This window comes from Rhincodon typus, chromosome 20 (assembly GCF_021869965.1).
Source record: "Rhincodon typus isolate 14 chromosome 20, sRhiTyp1.1, whole genome shotgun sequence".
Lineage (NCBI taxonomy): Eukaryota > Metazoa > Chordata > Chondrichthyes > Orectolobiformes > Rhincodontidae > Rhincodon > Rhincodon typus.
This window is the reverse complement of record NC_063351.1, coordinates 3017476-3038125: the sequence shown is the minus strand read 5'-3', so window position 1 is coordinate 3038125 and position 20650 is coordinate 3017476.

Below are 20650 nucleotides of genomic sequence, written 5' to 3'. Positions count from 1 at the left end.
ATCAGCAAAAGTGTTAACATTGGACCCGTTGTATTAAATATTGTCACTGTATTGATCAAACATTCTGTAAAGATGTAGTTTACACCTTATCACTAGAGCTGAGGCACTTAAATTCAAATCAACCTGGGTAAAACATATCAGAAATGAAGACCAGATTGTTGCAAAAATGCATTTTGATCTCGAAAGGCATTAACTCAGTCTGGCCCACACGGGGCTCCAGATTTATGGCTGTGTTGTTGAAATTTACCTGCCCCTCTGGAATGGCCTTGATGTTTGGCTGTATTGATGAAAGTTGCATCACACCATCCAGCCAATGCCAACAAGGAGTGGGCATGCCAGTGATGCCCATTTCCTGAGAGCGAATGAGAGAAAAACTGAACCAAAAGTAACGCCGCATTAATGAAGAAAAATGGAAAGTTCAATATCTGGAAAACAAATGGTGGACTTGAGCCCAGTTATTCTGTTTGCAATCTTTTTTGACACCATCTCTATTTGAATAATACCGCCATTCATCGCATAGCAGTAATCCCATATAAAGTTCTGATGACAGGAGCTTAAATCCAAACTAAACTAAGTTATGATTTAAATATGAAATGACAAAAAAAAGACAATCTTTTCAATGCGCACATGTCACCTTCAACCTCATAGCTCACAGAACATGCATTGTATTTTCATATACAATGAGCTCCCTGTAGTAAAGGACGGAGCTGCATTAAATAGATAAGGCTGGGGCACCTCTCTTGGTGCCAGCAGGATGTAGAACAGAAATGCTGTTCGTTCTGCTAATTCCTCGCATGGTGTGACAAATTGACATCAACGTTTCTACAGCTCCCACTAGATCCAAGACTGCATATTGGCTTCATCACCCTTTGGATATGAAGGGTGCATTTGGACAGAGAGGGCATTCTTCATTGATTTCACACTGCAAAGTTTGTCCAAAGAGTAAGCTTGCAGTCAGGAGTTGGGACATTACAGTGCTGTTTCCGACTTGAACCTGGAGCTGTCCATGTTTGTGGAAAAGTGAAAAAAATGGTTGTGAGGCTATAAGGCTGAATTCAAACAGCAAACAGCAATGGGTGGCACATTGGCTCAGTGGTTAGCACTGCTGCCTCACAGCACCAGGGAGCCAGGTTTGATTCCACCCACGGGCGACTGTCTGTGTGGAGATTGTATGTTCTCCCTGTGTCTGTGTGGGTTTTCTTCGGGTGCTCCTGTTTCCTCAAGTACAAAGGTGTGCAGGTTAGGCAGATTGGCCATGCTAAATTGCCCACAGTGTCTGGGGATGACCACACTAGGTGGATTAGCCCTGGGAAACGCAGGGTCACAGGGTAGATGGCGTGGGTCTGGGTCAGATGCTTTTCAGAGGGTTGAAGTAGACTTGGTGGGCTGAACGGCCTGTTTCCACACTGTAGGGATTATGTAAATAGAGTAAGTTTTAGGCTGGACAACTATTTGTCATGTTTGAAAGCATTAGCTACTCTGGGGGCCAGCTGAGGTGTGAGAAACTGAGAATTTGCGGGAAGAATACTCTGGATTGATTCCAGACTGTGAGGTGACTCAGAGTCAGGATGTAAAGCCAGATGGGACAAGGCAAGGTCAGCTGACAGGAAGGACCATTCTGGGGCTTGATTGGACAGGGCTTCCTCAGGAATTTGAATGAAGGTAAACATCCTGAAAATAGTGAGGCTAAATTATTTCACTCAACTTGCTTGATTGAGCCCAACAGACAGACCATGGTTTTGGGGGTGGGGGGATTGTCTCAGATGGTGCATTTTAAGGAAGAGTAAGAAGGGGTCCGTGACAATTGTTACCAAAGAAATAACATATTGAGGAGTTTCTCCGAATCCAGCAGATGAGTTAAGTTTAGACAGTAGCCCATCAAATTGCTGTTGCTCCTGCTTCCCAGAGGGAAACACTGAATGAATTGCCCTGAGATTCCAACGGGCATGTCCATTAGAAAGAAGAAAGACTCACAATAAAATAATGAAACTCATTTTATTGGCCTGGTCTTCATGGAGATGTGAGTTAATTCTTCAAGTCATGTCACATGTACCAACTGATGGGCAACACCTCACTGTTGATTACACCAGCTCCATTTAGCCCATGACCCATTCTGTAGGGTTTTGGTGGATCGTGCGGGACATCTACCCAAACCAAAATAGGGCATTGACGTCATGGATTTGCCTGCCTGATTCCCAGAGGCAATATCTGAGGAAAATTGTCACTGGGATGATTATTGATTGATTGATTGTTGTCACGTACTGAGATACCGAGTGAAAAGTGTTGTTTTGAGTTATCTACGGGCAGATCGTACGATACAAAGTACATCAGGGTAGCAGAGCAGAATGTAGAATATAGTGTTACAGCCACAGAGGAGGTGCAGAGAGAGAGATCAGAACTAACATTTGAGAGGTCCATTCAAAAGTCCGATAGCAGGGAAGAAGCTGTTCTTAAATCTGTTTATACATGCATTCAAATTTTTATATGTTCTGCCCAATGGAAGAGGATGTAAGAGAGTATAACCGGGGCAGGAGGAGTCTTTGATTATGTTGGCTGCTTTCCCAAGGCAGCAGAAGGTAGAGATGGAATCAATGGATAATGAGGGTTAGCTCAGTTTTTCACCAGGTATGGGTTACCCAGAATGGTTCAATCTGGTCAGGAATCAACTGGCCAGTTTGATATCACAAGTATTCCAAGAGACATTGTGCAGTTTAGGAGTAAAGCAGATTAAGCCATCTACATACCACCTACAATCTCAGCGTGCATTGGAAAAGATGCCATTAATCCTTTAAAGCTATGATGAGCACGTATTGCCTTGAACATCCCGAGGACTGGGAAATAGAAAAACAAACTTGCACAGTGACCCAGGAATATCTTAGGTTTTCCCAACAAGTAATTACAAAAACCCAGTGAATATAACTTTTTAACCTGGGGATTTAGCATTAGTTCTGTTATTCTTGAGCCACTGCAGATTAGACTTTACTGCATCTTATTTTTGTGTGAGAAAGAGACTGGATAAGGTCAATAAGGAAGTGCTGTAAAACAAATGATTCATGGTAAGGCTACAGGAAGGTAGGGAACAGATGATTTTTTGTTGAGATTTAGAATTGTAAGACATTCTAAACCAATGTACAAACTCCAATATTCATAATTATTACAGTCAGGTTGAATTTTATCGCGGTCTGAGCAATGTGGGCTACAGTGGGATGTATGGCAGAATCAAATGATCAGTTCAGTAAGGATCATCTCAACATCATGATCAGCTCGTTCCATCTATTCCACTTTTTATAAGCAGTGTGGCAAGATTCTCACTAGACAGTGGCAAGTTGTTAACCAAGGGGGCTTATTGCTTGTTAAACACCATGTCGACATCCTAACTCACCTCATTAATATTCAGCCTCACTTTCTTACCAATCTCACCAAACAAATTACACGTCAGGAAAAATCAACCTGGAAACCTGTGTGAATACCAGGTGTATTTGGCTCACTGCTTGCTCCAACATGGCCTCCATGGTGGATATTGGGTACCACTCTATGGGTACCAGTTTCAGCACCCACCTGACTATGGATACTGGCATCTGATTGGTGCCAGCCTCTAAGAACCTTCATGGCACATCTCTGATCTACTTCAGTACATCAGTGCTGCACCTCGGGCTGCGCTGGTAACTCTCATTGTAACGCTGCAGTAAGGGCACTGTGTGCTCAGGGGGACACACACCCAGCTCAGGGACTACGCTAGGTTGTATCTCTGGGCTCTCCACTCACTCTCTGTGAGCCTACCCTGGTACTCACAGTATCCCTCTCAGCCAGAAATAGCAAACACACAGTACTGCTATATTTCTATGCCATTTAGGGCCCTGTAAGCCAGTTATCAGCAAGCCTCAGTCAATTCAAAGAGTATAGCTTTCATTCAGGGGTTCCTAGCACAGCAAGGCAAGACAGCATCCAATGCCCTGCTCCACACCGAGTCCTCTCTACATTAGGGGGGAGGAGCTGAAGGTTGAGTGACCCACCACTTGGTTTGACTCTTCCTGCCCTATTGAGGGCTTTTCCCTCCTGGAATGAGAGCAGGGGGGATGGGTATTGAGGGAGATGTTCTTGTTGGTGCGGGTGGGGAGCTGTCCCGAGTGAGTGAGTGGGCAGCACAGAGGGTGTACAGGGTTAGTGGTGATGGGGGGGGGGTTGGGGTGACAGTGACTGAGGGAAGATGCTGCAGACAATAGTGAGAGTGGGGGAACGTGACCCTCAGGGGGAGGTGGGTACAGGAGCAGAGAGAGAGTGAGTGTGTGGTATTGGAGAGAGGATGGTGGCTCTTACACAGGCGAGAGGAGAAGGACATTGACCTTTTTTCCCTACAGCGTTGGGCAGTCCCCCAGATGCTGAGACTGAACTGACCCGGGCACTAACCTCAGCCCAGGCTGGGCACGGTCTGGTGTCGGGGCCTGTGCAGCTGGTCCTGAGGGTAGGGGAGGTCCTGCCTCTGCACTGACCCATCCATCAGGAGCTGCAGGTCCCTGCCCACAAAGAGGGGCTCGAATTACCCCCGTCTGCCCTGTCCGGGGGCAAAGGTCAGCAACCGTGCAGGGCAGCTCCCTCTGTCGGCACACGTCTGGGTACACCACAGGCTTTTAACGGTGGGGCAGCAGTAAGGGATGCCAGTTAATTCTGGGATATCCGGTGTGTGGAGAGCTGGTCTGGGAATGGCCTGTGTTGGGGCAAGATGGGAATAAGACATGAGGAATACCACAGCGGACTGTTAAGTAATTAATGAGCTGGATTTGGTAAGGTACAGTGAGAGATCAACCTCGCAACGAAAATCCCTCCAAAAAATCTCAACACAACTTGGATTTAGCCAGTAAAATGTAAAATTCAATCCAGGTCAGGATTGAGAAACACCAAAATATTTCCCTGTTGAATGCATTCCACTCATGGGGTTGTCCTAGGACATCAGAGCTAGAATCATCAAATCCCTACAGTGTGGAAGCAGGCCATTCAGCCCATTGAATCTACAGAGGCTGTCCAAAGAGCATCCCACCATAACCCTGTAACCCTGTCCCTCCCCATAGCTAATCCACCTCACCTACATGTCCCCAGATACTATGGGCAATTTCCCATGGCCAATCCACCTAACTTGCACATCTTTGGATGTGGGAGAAAACCGGAGCACCTGGAGGAAACCCACACAAACACGAGGAGAATGTGCAAACTCCACACAGACGGCCGTGCAAGGATGGAATTGAACCCAGGTTCCTGGGGCTACGAGGCAGCAATTCTTACCACTGTGCCATGTTGGTGTGAGCTCCTCTGCATATATAAGGAGAAACCAGCCACTGTCTTCCCGAAAAAAAACTACTGAGGCCAGAGCTCAATGGAAATTTCAAACACGTTATTTTCGTCTGGGTTATGTTGTTAAGGACAATGGTACCATATCTGGGCAGAGGGAGTGCAGATCCAGATAACCTATGATTTGATTATGTGCTGGAACACATTCAAAAGGCTGAATAACTTACCCCTATTTCTGTTTTACAATGTGCTTAAACACTTCTACATTGTCCTGCAAATATATACACGCACACATACTGAGCCATAAGCACACACGCTGACACACAGGCACCCGCACAGACACACAGACACCCACACTGACAGACACAAACACACAGATACAAAAACATACTCATGTACTCACACACACCACACACACTACGCACACACACACGCACACTCACACTGACACACACAGAGACATGCACACATATACCGACAAGCGCACAGGCACCAACAAGCACACAAGCGCACAGGCAGATACACACAGACATACACACATAGGCACATACTGACAAATACATGCAAATAGACAGATCCACAAAATCAGACAGAGACACACACAGACAGATACCACTCACAGACACAGATACACAGATCGTCACACACAACGACACCCACAGACACATACACACACACACAGATACCACTCACAGACACACATAGTCACGCACAATGACACCCACAGACACACACACACACAGATACCACTCACAGACACACATAGTCACGCACAATGACACCCACAGACACACACACACACACAGATACCACTCACAGACACACATAGTCACGCACAACGACACCCACACACAGGCACACAGACAGATTTGCCCACAGACAGACACACACAGGCACACAGACACACACAGGCACAGACGGATATGCCTACAGACAAACACACACAGGTACATGCACAGACACACAGTAACGCTGGAACGAGCATTCAGCCTGCATCTTTTCCACAAATGCTATTGTCCATTTGTAGATTTTTCAGAATGTCTAGCCTGGAATACTGCTACCAGTTATACAAAAGCTGCTGTTGAGTGCATTATCTTAATGGTAATAAAAAGCTGTGAATTATAGTGCAAGAATTTTACAATAAAATGTTGTGCTCTCACTTAAATTAATTGGATCTTTCCCCTAAAATTAGCTAAAATGGTTTCTTCAGTCCTCAACAGCAGTAAGTTACTGTTCTGCTGTGCCTATGTCAGAATATGCAGAGAAGCGTTAATGGCCCTGGAAATTCAGTAGCACCTTTAGCTGCAGTAATTTATTGAGGTTCCTGAATACTTGATAACAACTTGAACATCTCACAGCAAAAGCTGGAAAAATACAATTTATGGAGTGTGTCTGTGTGCGTGTATAAGCACAGGTGTGAATGTATGTATGCATATGTGTGTACATTTTCTTAAAATTCATTCTTGGGGTGTGGTCATCACTGGCTGACCAGTATTTATTGCCAGAGGGCAGTTTAGAGTCAACCACATTGCAATGGGTCTGTAGGTCAGACCATATAAGGATGGCAGATTTCCTTCCGTAAAGGGTATTAGTGAACCAGATGGGTTTTTCCTGATAATTGGTAATGGTTTCATGGTCATCATTAGACTCTTAATTCCAGATTATTATGGAATTCAAATTCCACTGTCTGTGATGGCAGGATTCAAATCCAGCTTCCCAGAACATTACCTTGTTCTCTAGATTAAAAGGTCTAGTGATGATACCACTAGGGCATCACCATCGTCTGTGTGTGTTTGTTTTCTCATGATCACAATCTCAACCCTGGACCACCTACAGGCATATTAAACTTTTAATTCCAACAACTTTTTGTTTAAAGTGGACTGTTCCAGCCAAACAACTGACAGCAGATGTAAGTTCATGTCAGTTGTAAGAGAGAGAGAGAGATACTGGAATGTCACACCTGACAAGGTATCAAAGAAGTTTCAACGGGTTGGATTTAAGGGGAGATATGCATGATAAACTAAACTGTAATCTCCTGGGAATGATCTCAGACAAGGTCTGCATGTGCTTGTGGAAGAAGACGGCCAAGTGTGTGGAATAATGTGTTATAAAAATCACAACACTGAGGACAAGCTATTAAACACCCCTACACAGTAGGTAAACTAAGGGAAAAGACATTCTCTCACACTGACTGCTGCCAGCAAGTCATGGTCAAAAGGAAACCAGGCAAAAGGATTTCAAATAACCTGCAAAGCCAAGAATGTTGAAATCAGCTTATTAAAGTTCCATTAGCTCTTCTTCAAGAATGACACACATAACAAGGTCTTCCCCTTCTCAGAGAATAACAAACAGAGCTCCAGTGAAACCCTTCTGTTAATAAACCCAATTAGTTAACTGTTTGAAAGGGTGTGAATCATGTATAATTAATTCCTGTCGTGCTTACAATGGCACTGATATTTAACATTGAAAGAGTTCTCTAATTTGGCAAGTTAATGAAGTATGGCAAATGTTAACATAATTAAGCAAATAACACACATTGGCCCTTTCGTGTAAAGCACCATCAATTTGGGGAAATATTCAAATTTTAATTCTGAACCTCTACCATTCACGGGGAAATTGTCTGCAGGGCCATGGAGGAAGACAAGGAGTGGGGATTTGGTGGGTCCAAGACCTCTATAGATCCACAAGAGGTTGACTGTGTACCTGTATATCCTGAGACTCTATCGTAAGGTTTACTTCACTACAATGTTGAAAGCCTAACATCACAATCAGAGTTAGGGATGACACAGCCTTTCAATGAGAAACTCTACACGACAGACAAAGTCTTTCCTTTCTCCCAATCTGCAGTAATTTGCTCCTACATGCTTTCATTCCCTCCCCTGTGGAATGAAGTTTACTGTTGAAAATGTGAAAAGTGCTTAGAAAACTTGATCAGCCTTTTAAATTAATTTTTGATATGAGTTCTGATATAATGCAAAGAGGCAGAGTTCCATCCAAACAGAACAGGGAATGATCTTACTAAGGTCCTCAAGAGAAAATAGTTATCAAATTACTGTATCCCTATTGTGCCCGAATGTGTTCTCCTTCCTGTTTTCATCTGAGTAGTGGCCTTCAGTAATTTGACCTTACACGGAGTAAGATTGCTGAACAACACTTCGTACAGCTGTGATGTGAAAAGGTGCAAGTTGTTTCACTGAACGTATTGGCCAAATAAAGAAGTCAGCACTGATTCAGGTGATACCTGGGAACAGAGTTCCCTTTAGCAAGCCCCATTTAGTACATTTTTTTTTACACAGGACCAGAAGTAACCCACTCAGCTCCTCAAGCCTGTTCTACCATTCAGTAAGATCATGATTGATCTGTGGCCTAACTCCATACTTTGATCCATATCCCTTAGTAACTTTGCTTAACAAAAATGTATCTACCTCAGATTTAACACTAACAACTGATGTAGCACATATTAATGAAAGACAGTCCACCCATCCTACAGACACAGTATTTGATCATTTGGCTTCAATGAAAGAGGGTTTATGGGATTTGTCCTGTTTCTGAAACACGGTTTGAGTTGAGACTCTGTGCTGGTCTAGATGGATTGACAAGGAAACTACTGGCTCATTTTCCATTTCTCCTCATTTACATTTCTGTTGGCTTCTGGTGGGAGCAATTTGAAAACATGAAGTTAACTGAATGCTGCGCTTTGTAAGCAACTGAGAATCACTCTTCCCCAAAGCAGCAAACTGTTTAATGTTCACAGCAGCAGTTAAGGACTAAATATATACTGCTTGTCAATACAGCGGTAAATTAATGTGAGGAACCATAGACAGTTGGCACATGGTCTACCAGCCAGGACTACCACACGGACCTCCCCATTTGTCAGAGATTCAGCAATAGTGTCTTGTGGAGATTTCCGGGCACTACTCAATCCCCAGGTCTGATTGTCCACTGTCACCGACTCCCACTGGATTTCAAATCCAAGGTTTAAAAACCCCCACCACAACAGCTGATCACCAATCAGAAGCCAGTCTCTATTTCCACCAGTGTCCCCTCGCCCCATCCCCGAGCAATGCCTGCTGCTGGTAATGCATGAGGACTTACCATTGATTTACCATTAGCTGGATCCCCAAGTACAGGGGAATGTGGACAAAGTAAGAGCTATTGTTGGGGGGAAGGGGAGTAAAGGCAGGAGAGTGGCCATCAGTAAGCTCCCCCCCCCCCCCGCTTCCCAATGCTGGGCCCCTCCGCTGTGTAGTGACATTCTGCCAACAGAGTCCCTCCCCTTGGTTGAGTTTGCTTCATGACTTTGTGACTTCCATTAAATCCCTGAGCAACCACTCAATACCACTGGATACAGGGGTAATTGCTTTCAAGAGCTTGGTTGATGTGGCTGGAAGAGGGTGTTGTGAGGCCCCTCGAGTAGCACAGTGGGATATCCCTACCCCTGAATCCCAAAAATTGAGCAGTATAATGAGTTCAAACACTGTCACAGCAGCTGGGGGAGTTGATAAATCAGGAACTAAGGAGTTCATTGTCGAGCTCCAAGGAGCGAGCCATTCACAGGTCCAGGTAATGGAGGGGGTCGTAGCTGCCAGCTGTCTACCCCTTTTCTTTTGTTATGTTTGTGCCTGGGTGTCTTTGGAGACGGAGCACACAGTGTCCACCAATACTCCCAAAATCGTTACAGAGAGGGGCCACTGTGCTTTTTCTCCCTTTGCAACTCCATTTTGATTTAGCCCCCTTCCCCCTCTCCCTTACCTTTGATGGAATGCATTGCTCTAATTGGGCTTTGCATTGCAAATTATTCCATTGGAAAAAATTGGTGATTCCCTCGTTGTGGTTAATAGATGAAAAATATTCCAGGGGTGATTTGGTGACAGGGAGAACACTTCCGGATATGAAACAAAAACAGGAACAGAAAGCTAGGGTCAGTAATAGTCACTGTGAAAGTTCTCACTAATTGGCATTTTTAAAAATGTATCTGGTTCACTAATGTCCTTTAGGGAAGGACATCTGCCAACTTCACCTGATCTGGCCTACATGTGACTCCAGACCTATAGGGATGTGGTTGATGGTTAGCTGCCCTCTGAAATGGAAGTATTGCAGGACAGTTAAGAATGGGCAACAAATACTGGCATCACCAGGGTGTCCACATCCCATGAAAGAGGGGAAAAGAGTCCCCACATTTGGGACCTCTGCCCTCCATCCCAGCCACAGCTTAATTGGGAACAGTGATCTTGATTCTGGGAATCTATCTGCACTCTGCCACCGGCTTCTCTGCTCTCTCTCTCCCTCCCACTCACCTTACTCCATCAAATACCATCCCCTGTCCCTCCCTGACCATTCCCTATCCCAAGAGGAAGAGAAATACTGCCCCTAAACTCAAATCTGGAATCAATATTCGACCAATTCCCTCAACAGTTCTTTGAAAGCATAAGGTTTTGGGACTGTGGAAATTTCTGTAAAAGGATTAAGAGCCATTCCAGCTGTCATTGATGGACTCTACCTGAATGATTTCCATTCATTAGATTAAAAGCTTCTGAAGGTAAATGAGTAGGAAATTCCAATATCAAATGCAAGACACAAAGCCCCTATTTACAATCATCAACTCCCTGAATCATAATGACTGCAGCAATGTTATCTGGCAGGATGATACTTTAAATCCTAAATGCTTTGTACGCATATAGTCTTTCGACAAATAATTCAGTTGCCATTTTCAAGATATCTCAAGCAGTAAAGTTAACATATATTTTTCTGCTTCCACACAAAAATCGATTGAAATCTCTAGCTGTTGCGCAGTGTAGCTGCAGTTGGCACAGATGTTTATTTATCTCGTGGAGAGACAGGAGTTTGATTTCATTTCAGGTTCGCTGTATCCTCGATCACCCAGTTTGAACAATAACTCAACAGTGGCAGGAAAGCAAATGTGTGCACCGCAACATTAGCACAGTCACATCTTGGAGATCAGGTCAATGGATAGTCCCATCGTCTTCAGACATCTCGTTATGTCACCCCAGTGAGATCAAACATACTCAATGGGATCTGAATAATAGAACAGGCAGCCAATAAAAGTGCAAAACAAGAGAAAGGCACTTTATCAAGTCTAATCAATGAGTTTTTTTTAATCAACCTGTTCAGAAATGATCTGCAATGTTCAGAAATCTGTTAATCCAGACACCAGCTGTTGTTCTGGGGACCCGAGTTCAAATCCGCCATGGCAGATGGTGGAATTTGAATTCAATAAATATCTGGAATTAAGAGTCTAACAATGACTGTGAATCCATTGCAGATTGTTGGGAAAACCCATCTGGTTCACTAGGGAAGGAAATCTGCTATCCTTACCTGGTCTGTCCTCCATCTGATTCCAGACCCACAGCAGTTTGGTTGACTCATAACTGCCCTCTGAGATGGACAATAAATACTGACCGGGCCAGCAATGCCATCATCCTGTGAATGAATTACAAAATAAAACATGCCTCTGGAGCAAGTTGAACCCAAGCTTCCTGGCTCAGAGGTAGGGACACTACAATTACACCACCATGAATGAGTTGTACCATTCCCACCAGCATTCGACACGAGGTTTATGATGGCTGATGAAGGATTGAATGGATATCGGAGTAACAGGAGTAAAGGATGATGATAACTCAGGGAGGCGGAGTCATGCCTTAGCTTCTGTGTTATTCTCAAATGACCAAATGTCGTAAAGCACTGGAAGAGGAACAATATAAATATGAAAAGCTCTTGCACATGTCAGCATTTCCTAAAGATTTAATTTTCCCACAGTTATTGTCATGTTATTCTGGACACACTATTGTTGTGAGATTTCAATTTTCACTGCTGCTGTGTTTTGTTTTTGGAGGGGGGGAGCTGGTGGCATTGTGGTTGGATATTGTGGGAATGTCTTTGGATGAGCAATCCAGAGGCCCTGAGTTTTTTTAACTATATTCCTTTATTTTTCTATTTTTGTATCTAAGATTTTGTACCTAAGATGGTGCCAGGAATGGCAATTTTGTACACTTCACACTGTACAAGTGACAATAAAACCTGACTTTAATTCTAATTCTAATGTTCTGGGGACAAAGGTTCAAATGACACCCACGCAGCTGCTGGAATTTGAGTTCAATCCATATGTTCAACTTAAAATTAAACTTAATTTTAAACTTCAAATTAAAATTGAGAATATAAAGCTAGTTTCAGTCTCGGTAATGGTGGCCATTAAACCATCACCTATTGTCATAAGAATCCATCCAGTTCACGAATGTGCTTAGTGAAGGGAATCTGCCATCCTTACCTGGTCTGGCCTACATGTGACTCCAGACACACAGCGACGTGGTTGACTTTTAACTGCCCTCTGAAAAGGCCCAAGAAGCCACACAGTTTGAGGGTAATTAGGGATGAGTAATAAGTGTTGATCTTGTCAGCAATGCCCACATTCCAAATAAAATATAGTGCTGTAGCTCTCAGTCTGAACCACTGTGCCAAGTGGCATTGTAGCTATGTCACTTTCAAATAGCCAGAAGTGAATTCATGAGAAGGCTGTCTAATGTCCCACTCTTCCTGCTATTTTTACTCCCTATCCTGGCAACACCAAACCTCTGCACCAGCCCCATCCTCCAACCATTCTTGTTACTGCCACCAGAGCTGGAACAGGGCTTAGCTCTGACTTCAACGATCACGGCCCAAGGCTCTAGGGGGGCCAGTGTGCTTGGGTCGTGGGCTGGGTCAGGGGTCAGGTGCCCTGGTCAGGAGTCAGGTGCCTGGGTCAGGAGCACTGTAATGATCTCTGTTTCTGCCCCTACTGCCATCGCCTATGGGAGAGAACATATACCCCTCTGCTCTGTGATCTGATCCAGTTCAAAACAGGTAACAGTTAGCAAAGCCAGCATCAAATATTAGACAGGTTCGCTATCCATCAGCGAATTCCAGTTAAGATTACTAGCATTCAATTCAACTGTAATAATTTAGTGGTGGGGAGCATTCTGTGTAGTATAAAGAATTAATATCAACTTATAACTAGGATAATCTACATCATCAGTGTGTTAAGATAGAACCATTGGGTTTTATTTTTATTTAGAAATCTCATGTAAAGTCTGGCCCTGTAAATAGTTTGAAGACAATGTTCAACAGGAAAAGTAACGTTATTGAAAATCTAGCCTCCCCGACACTATCAACACATGTAGGTTTCTGCGATCAGCTGGATTCCTTATCGGATGCTCTAATGTTCTCTCAATGTAACATCACAAACCAATTAATGTGGTGCTACAATATCCAACAGATGTTTACTAAATACACAAAAGCAGAAATTGCTGGAGAAACTTGACAGATCTGGCAGCATCTGTAGAGAGAGAAAATAGAGTTTAACATTTCAGGTCCAGTGACATATCTTCAACAACAGGTCCAAAGGAGGGTCACCGTGCTCGAAGCTTTCTCTCCACAAATGCTGCCAGACTTGTTGAGTTTCTCCAGCAATTCCTGTGTTTTTGTGTGTTTCAGATCTCCAGCATCTGCAGTTTTTTTTGTTTTGTTTTAGCCATTTATTAAAGCTAGCTACTACATACAGTAATAACATTCACAGGCACAACAGTATCTGGGCTGATTTTAAGCAATAGGGTTACATTAGAGTATGCATCTTGTAGCATGTCAGGGTTCAAGTGATCCCATGTAAGATGGACACACAAGACCTTCAGGTCACAGGCTATGATGCAGTAATAACAGTGTGAGTATATCTATTACATGTGCACTGACTGTGAGACATAGCACATTGCCCCGATCCCAAACGTAGCTGAATAATAATTATAGAATCCCCACAGTGTGGAAACACGCTATTCAGCCCATCAGATCCACACTGACCCTCCAAAGAGCAACCACCCAAACCCATACCCTCACCTATAACCCTGCATTTCCCATTGCTAATTCACCTAGCCTGTACATCCCTGGACACTATGGGCAATTTCCCATGGCAAATTCTCCTAAGCTGTATATCTTTGGATTGTGGGGGGAAACAAGAGCACTCAGCAGAAACCCATGCAGACACAGGGAGAATGTGCAAACTCCACACAGACTGTTGCCCATGGCTGGGATTGAACCCAGGTCCCTGGCACTGTGAGGTAGCAGTGCTAACCACTGAGACACCGTGCTGCCCAAACAGGTAGTAATTGCAGATTCCACAAATATTAGGGTTCACATGAAGAAGCGCCTGCCATCCCACCTGAACCTATTCATTTGGTGTCCCAAAGTTACCAGTTCATGAGATCAGACAGCTAGTTACCTAAGTCCAGCCTTCTCACCTCAACCTACCTTCCTGCTGCCCAGCTTCACTGTAAAGAAATATTTGCTAATGTCTTCCTGAGATATTTTATTTCCTTTGCCTTCCACCTTAGCGTATCTGAAAGGATTGTTGATTTTATTTCCTATTTTCCAACAAGTAAAGCATTGCAAGGCATGTCTCCTTGAGATTGAAGAGCCCAGGTTCGGCAAGTCGTTCCTCATAGATCCTGGAGTTCTGCCTCATTGTTTTGCTTTGACAAGCCTCTTCATTGAGAAAGATCTTCATTACAAATACGAGACTGTCTAACAGGGAACTACTTCAATCACTGTCTCATAGCAATTGTTATTTTCAGAAGCAAAACACTGTAGATACTGGAAATCTGAAAAAACAAACATAAAATATTTGAAAAACTCGGCATCTGTGACAAGGAATCGAGTTAACATTTCCGATTGATGAGCGCCTTCATCAGAACTGAAGAGAAATAGAAATGGAAAAGGTTCCAAACCAGTGTAAAGCAAGGTGGTAGAAAGAACAAAGAAAAGGACCAGAGAATAGAGGCGCTGTGATAGCTTGGAGACCAGGGAGATTAAATAACAAAACATTTCATGATGTAGCCACCAAATGCTAATGGATGTAGTGAAGAAATAAAAGCTGTGTTGAATTGGTGCAAATGGCTGCATCAAAGCCATCAGTCATACTGAGCATAAACAACAAAGGAATTGGGCTGAATGGCCAGACTGTCTGCAATTAGCCAGACATCATTTCTCACGGCTGAGGAACAGCATTATTAGACACTGTCGACACACTCACAGGCTGCACTCCTGCATATTCTCCAGTTAAGGTCTATGTAGAAAATGAGACAGATTAAAGGAAAAGAAGATGGTCGTGGTTGTTGGAGATCAGTCATCTCAGCTCCAGGACATACCCCCTCAGGGTAATGCCCTAGGCCCAACCATCTTCAGCTGCTTCTTCAGTGACCTTCCCTCCATCATAAGGTCAGAAGTGGGAATGTTTGCCGATGATTGCACAATTTTCAGCTCCATTTGTGACCCCTCAGATACTGAAGCAGTCCGTGTCCAATGCCATAGGAACTGGACAATATCCAGGCTTGGGTTGACAATTGGCAAGTGACATTCGCACCACACAAATGTCAGGCAATGACCATCACCAATAAGATACAATCTAATCATTGTCCCTTGTCAGACAACGGCATTACCAACACCGAATCCTCCACTGTCAACATTTAATCAGAAACTCACCTGGACCGACCACATTAACACAGTGGCATAAAGGAGCAGCTCAGAGGCTAACGAGCACTGAAGTGAATAAGTCACCTCCTGACTCCCCAAAGCCTGTCCACCATCTACACGGCACAAGTCAGAAGTGTGATGGAATACTCCCCACTTGCCTGGATGAGTGCAGTCCCAACAACACTCAAGAAGCTTGACACCATCCAGGACAAAGCAGCCAATTGATTGGCACTACATCCACAAGCATCCACTCCCTCCACCACCGACGCTCAGTAGCAGCAGTGTGTCCTATCTACAAGATGCACTGCAGAAATTCACTAAAGATCCTTAGACACTACCTTCCAAACCCATGACCACTTCCATCTAGAAGGACAAGGGCAGAAGATACATTGGAACACCACCCCCTGCAAACTTCTCACCATCCTGACTTGGAAATATATCACCGTTCCTTCACTGTCGCTGGGTTGAAATCCTGGAATTACCTCCCTAATAGCATTGTGGGTCAACCTATAGCACATGGACTGCAGCGGTTCAAGAAGGCAGCTCACCCTCACCTTCTCAAGGGACAGGCAAAAAATGGCCCACCTACTAATGTTTTATATTCCGTGATAGTATAATTTTAAACATCTTGCACTGCAATATTTGGCTCAAAAATGTATTTTTCTTGGCTGAAAGATAAAACCTTTACGATTAATTCAACCTTAGAATTTAAATAATTTTTGGGTAGACAGCCACTGTCTAAAGTTCATTCTCAGAAAAGTTCAGCATCAGGATGATTAAACTCTCCAGTATCTGACGTAGATAATAAGCATTTTCTTTATATTCATGCTCATTTCACAGTGTTCTCATAGTAAGGAATATTAAACAGTTCAGGGATTGCGAAAAGGGGGATAAGATGACGCTTGTGTGCTGAGATTGATTGGCCAAAGTAACATGTTTCTGTATGAAGCCACACTATAGTTGTTTGTCAGCTTGAGCACTTGTGCAATTCACACAAGATAAGGGTATATACTCCCTTAGAAATATCACTGGTTTCTGAAAAGAAAGTTTGGTGTAAAGATCTAAGTGTAAGGGTTCTTGCAGGTGGATCTTCCCAATTCTCTGGGCAGTGGGTGGATGAAACCTTATGTTCAGAATGCTGATGGCATTGAGATAAAAGAGGGCTGCAGCTAATGCTGGTTCTTGGGTATTTCTGCAAGATGATATGAGGTGACATTTTTGATTCGCACTGCATCCCAAAGCATCAGCACCTTTACAACCTTTCACCAAACGGATAAAAGGAAATCCTCATTACAATAGATTAAACTGGAATACTACAATGAATACCATTCAGAGAATACAACCCATTCTAATGTTACACATTATATTGCATTGTGACCTGCACTAATCAGATTAAACCACTTTCTCATCTGACATTCAGAGGATTGCGCTTTGGTGTTTATGAAATCAGTTTTGTGCTCAGGAGTGTCACTGAATGCAATCAAGAAGAGACACATTTTAATTTGAAACCAATAAACTCATCTTTCAAATGAACCATCATTGTACATTTTTCTGCTCATATACAACGTGGAGTTTAATATGCAAACAGAAGCTAATCAGTTAATCACAAGCAAAGCTGTCTGATGTGGAATGTTTTGCAAGAATGTAGTGTCAGCAATTTCATGCATTTTTTTTATTCATTCACAGGATGAGGGTGTTGCTCACCAGCATTTATTGCCCATCCCTAATTGCCCCAAGGGCAGTTAAGAGTTAAGCACATCGCTGTGGGTCTAGTGTCACATGTAGGCCAGACCTGGTAAGAAACCCCGAAAGGATATTAGTGAACCAGATGAGTTTTTACCAACAATCGATAATGGTTTCATGGATCATCATTAGACTCTTAATTCCAGACTGTTTTTATTGAAATCAAATCCCACCATCCTCCGTGGCAGGGTTCGAACTCAGGTTTCCAGAACCTTACCTGGGTCTCTGGATTAACAGTCCAACACGAATACCACTAGGCCATCACCTCCCTGCTTGTAGATTCATGTCCCACTCAAGGAACTTGACTCCATAATTAAAGCTGCTGTGTCATACCAAGTGAGTGCTGCACTGTCAGCAGTGCCATCTTTCAAATGAGATGGTACATAGAAACATAACAAATAGTAGGTTGTTCAGCCTTCTGGGTCTGCTGTGCCATTCAATATGCTCGTGGCTGATCATCCAACTCAGTACATTGTTCATGCTTTTTCCCCACATCCTTTAATCCCAAGAATACATAGACATAGAATCATATAGCTTAGGAACAGACCCTTCAGTCCAACCAGTCCATAATCCCAAATTAAACTTGTCCCACCTGCCTGCACTTAGACTTAGAATCCCTACAGTGTGGAAACAGGCCCTTTGACCCAACAAGTTTTCACTTTCCCTCAGAGCATCCTACCCAGACCCATCCACCTATAACGCACCTAATCCCTGAACACTATGGGCAATTTAGCATGGCCAATCCACCTAACCTGCACATCTTTGGACTGTGGGAGGAAACTGGTGCACCTGGAGGAAACCCACGCAGACGCAGGGAGAACGTGCAAACTCCACACAGATAGTCACCCGAGGGTGGAATCAGACCCAGGTCCCTGGCACTGTGAGGCAGCTGTCCTAACCACTGAGCCACCATGCCACCCACTTGGCCCATATTCCTCCAAACGTTTCTTATTCATGTACTTATCTAAATGTCTTTTAAGTGTGGTAACTGTACCCGCATCTGCCACTTCCTCTGGAAGTTCATTCCACACGCAAACCATTTTCTGTTTAAAAAAATTGCCCCTCACGTCTTTTTTAAATCTTTATCCTCTCATCTTAAAGATATGCTCCTTAGTCTTGAAATCGCCCATGGTAGGGAAAAGACACCTGCCATTTACCTAATATGTGCCTCTCATGATTTTATAAACCTCTATAAGGTCACCCCGACCCTCCTATGCTCCACTGAAAAAAGTCCCAGCCAATCCACCCTCCATTCCCAGCAACATCCTGGTAAATCTTTTCTGAACTCTTTCCAGTTTAATAATATCCTTCCTATTACGGGGCAATCAGAACTGGACACAGTACTCCAGAAGAGGCCTCACCAACATCCTGTATGACCTCAACATGACATTCCAACTGCTATACTCAAAGTTCTAAGCAATGAAGGCAAGTGTGATAAACACCTTCTTAGCCACTCAAAGGATTATGTACCTGAACCCAAGGTCTATCTGTTTTATAACACTACCCACGGCCCTACACTTAATTGTACAAGTCCTACCCTCGTTTGTTTTACCAAAATGCAGTATCTCGCATTTATCCAAATTAAACTCCACCTGCCACTCCTCAGCCCATTGACCCAATTGATCAAGATCTCTTTGTAACCTTAAGTAACGTTCTTTGCCATGCACTATACTGGCAATTCCGGTGTCATCTGCAAACTTACTAACTGTGCCTTCTGTATTCTCATCTAAATCATTTATTAGATAATAAAAGTGGATTCAGCACCAATCCCAGTGGAACACTGCTGGTCACAGGTCTCCAGTCCGAAAATCTACCATCACCATCACTCTCTATCTCCTGCCGTCAAGCCAATTGGTAAAGCTCACCCTGGGTCCCATGTGATCTAACTTTAATAAATAGCCTACCATGCGGAACCTTTCTGAAGGTTTTATTAAAGTCAAAGTAAACAATGTCTACGTTTTGCCCTCAACAATCTTCTTCGTTACTTCTGCAAAATATCTAACTCCTTCATGAAAATATTCAATGTTTTGGCTTGACTGTTTTCTGCAGTAAAGAATGTGAAACTATGCTCCTGTCTGCTGATTCAGGTGCAACTCAATAGCACTTTCTGACAAAGGGAGGAGTACAGATCAATATTTATCCCTTGCAAATATCACAAAAATATGACCTGGTCATGTTCAATTTGCTAGGTGCAGGAAGTTACTGTGTGTAAAATGGTTGCTATGTTATAACCGTGACCAGATGAACAAAGTGCTGCTTCAGCATTAAAGCACTCTAGGACATCTCTATGTCATGAAAGGTGTTAGAGAGAAAAGTCTTTCTCTTTCTCTAGGTTTGCAAGTTAAAGTGACATCCTAAGGTCAGAATTTGACTTTCGTTTAGCATTGCAATGAGCAGGGATAATGGCAAACACTTTCTCACTGCTTCTGTATGCACTTGTGAACAGAATTTTAAAGATTAAAACTAACTGCAAAGTGTTTGAGTGATTCGGTAGTAAATCTCATGGAGTCGCCAGTACCTGCTCTGGGAATAGTCGGAAACGGAAACATTTCCATCCGTCGAGTTTTCCCAAGGGCTTTAGAATTAGAATTAAATTTTATTGTCAATGTACTCAAATACAGGAATACATGAGGGCAGAGAAAAGTGTGTAAAGTCGCTATTCTCCTGCGCCATCTTTGTTACAAAACTAGAATGAACAAAACGGAAAAGGTTTTAAAAGGAGCCAAAAGGTAAGATAACGTCCAGATCTTAAGGTCAAACTAACCCTAACCTAACTAACAACCCTAACCCTAAGCCTATGTCCATAAAGGTGTTTGGAACACTCAGCCACTGATACAAGCACCGAAGCATAGTCACGGAGACTGGGTCAGCCTGCAAGTCTCACATCGATCACCAGGAGGAGCCACGTTCCTATTGCCGCATCCGACACTGCCGCCACCTCTAGTCACCGGGATGGCCAGGGGTCTGCCACCATTCTGCACATGGCCCAATCTCGCTGCCAATGCCACACTGCCACATCTCCAATTGCCAAGAGGAGTCCAGGAGGTCACTCTCTCCAATCGCCAAGAGGAGTCCAGGAGGTCACTCTCTCCAATTGCCAAGAGGAGTCCAG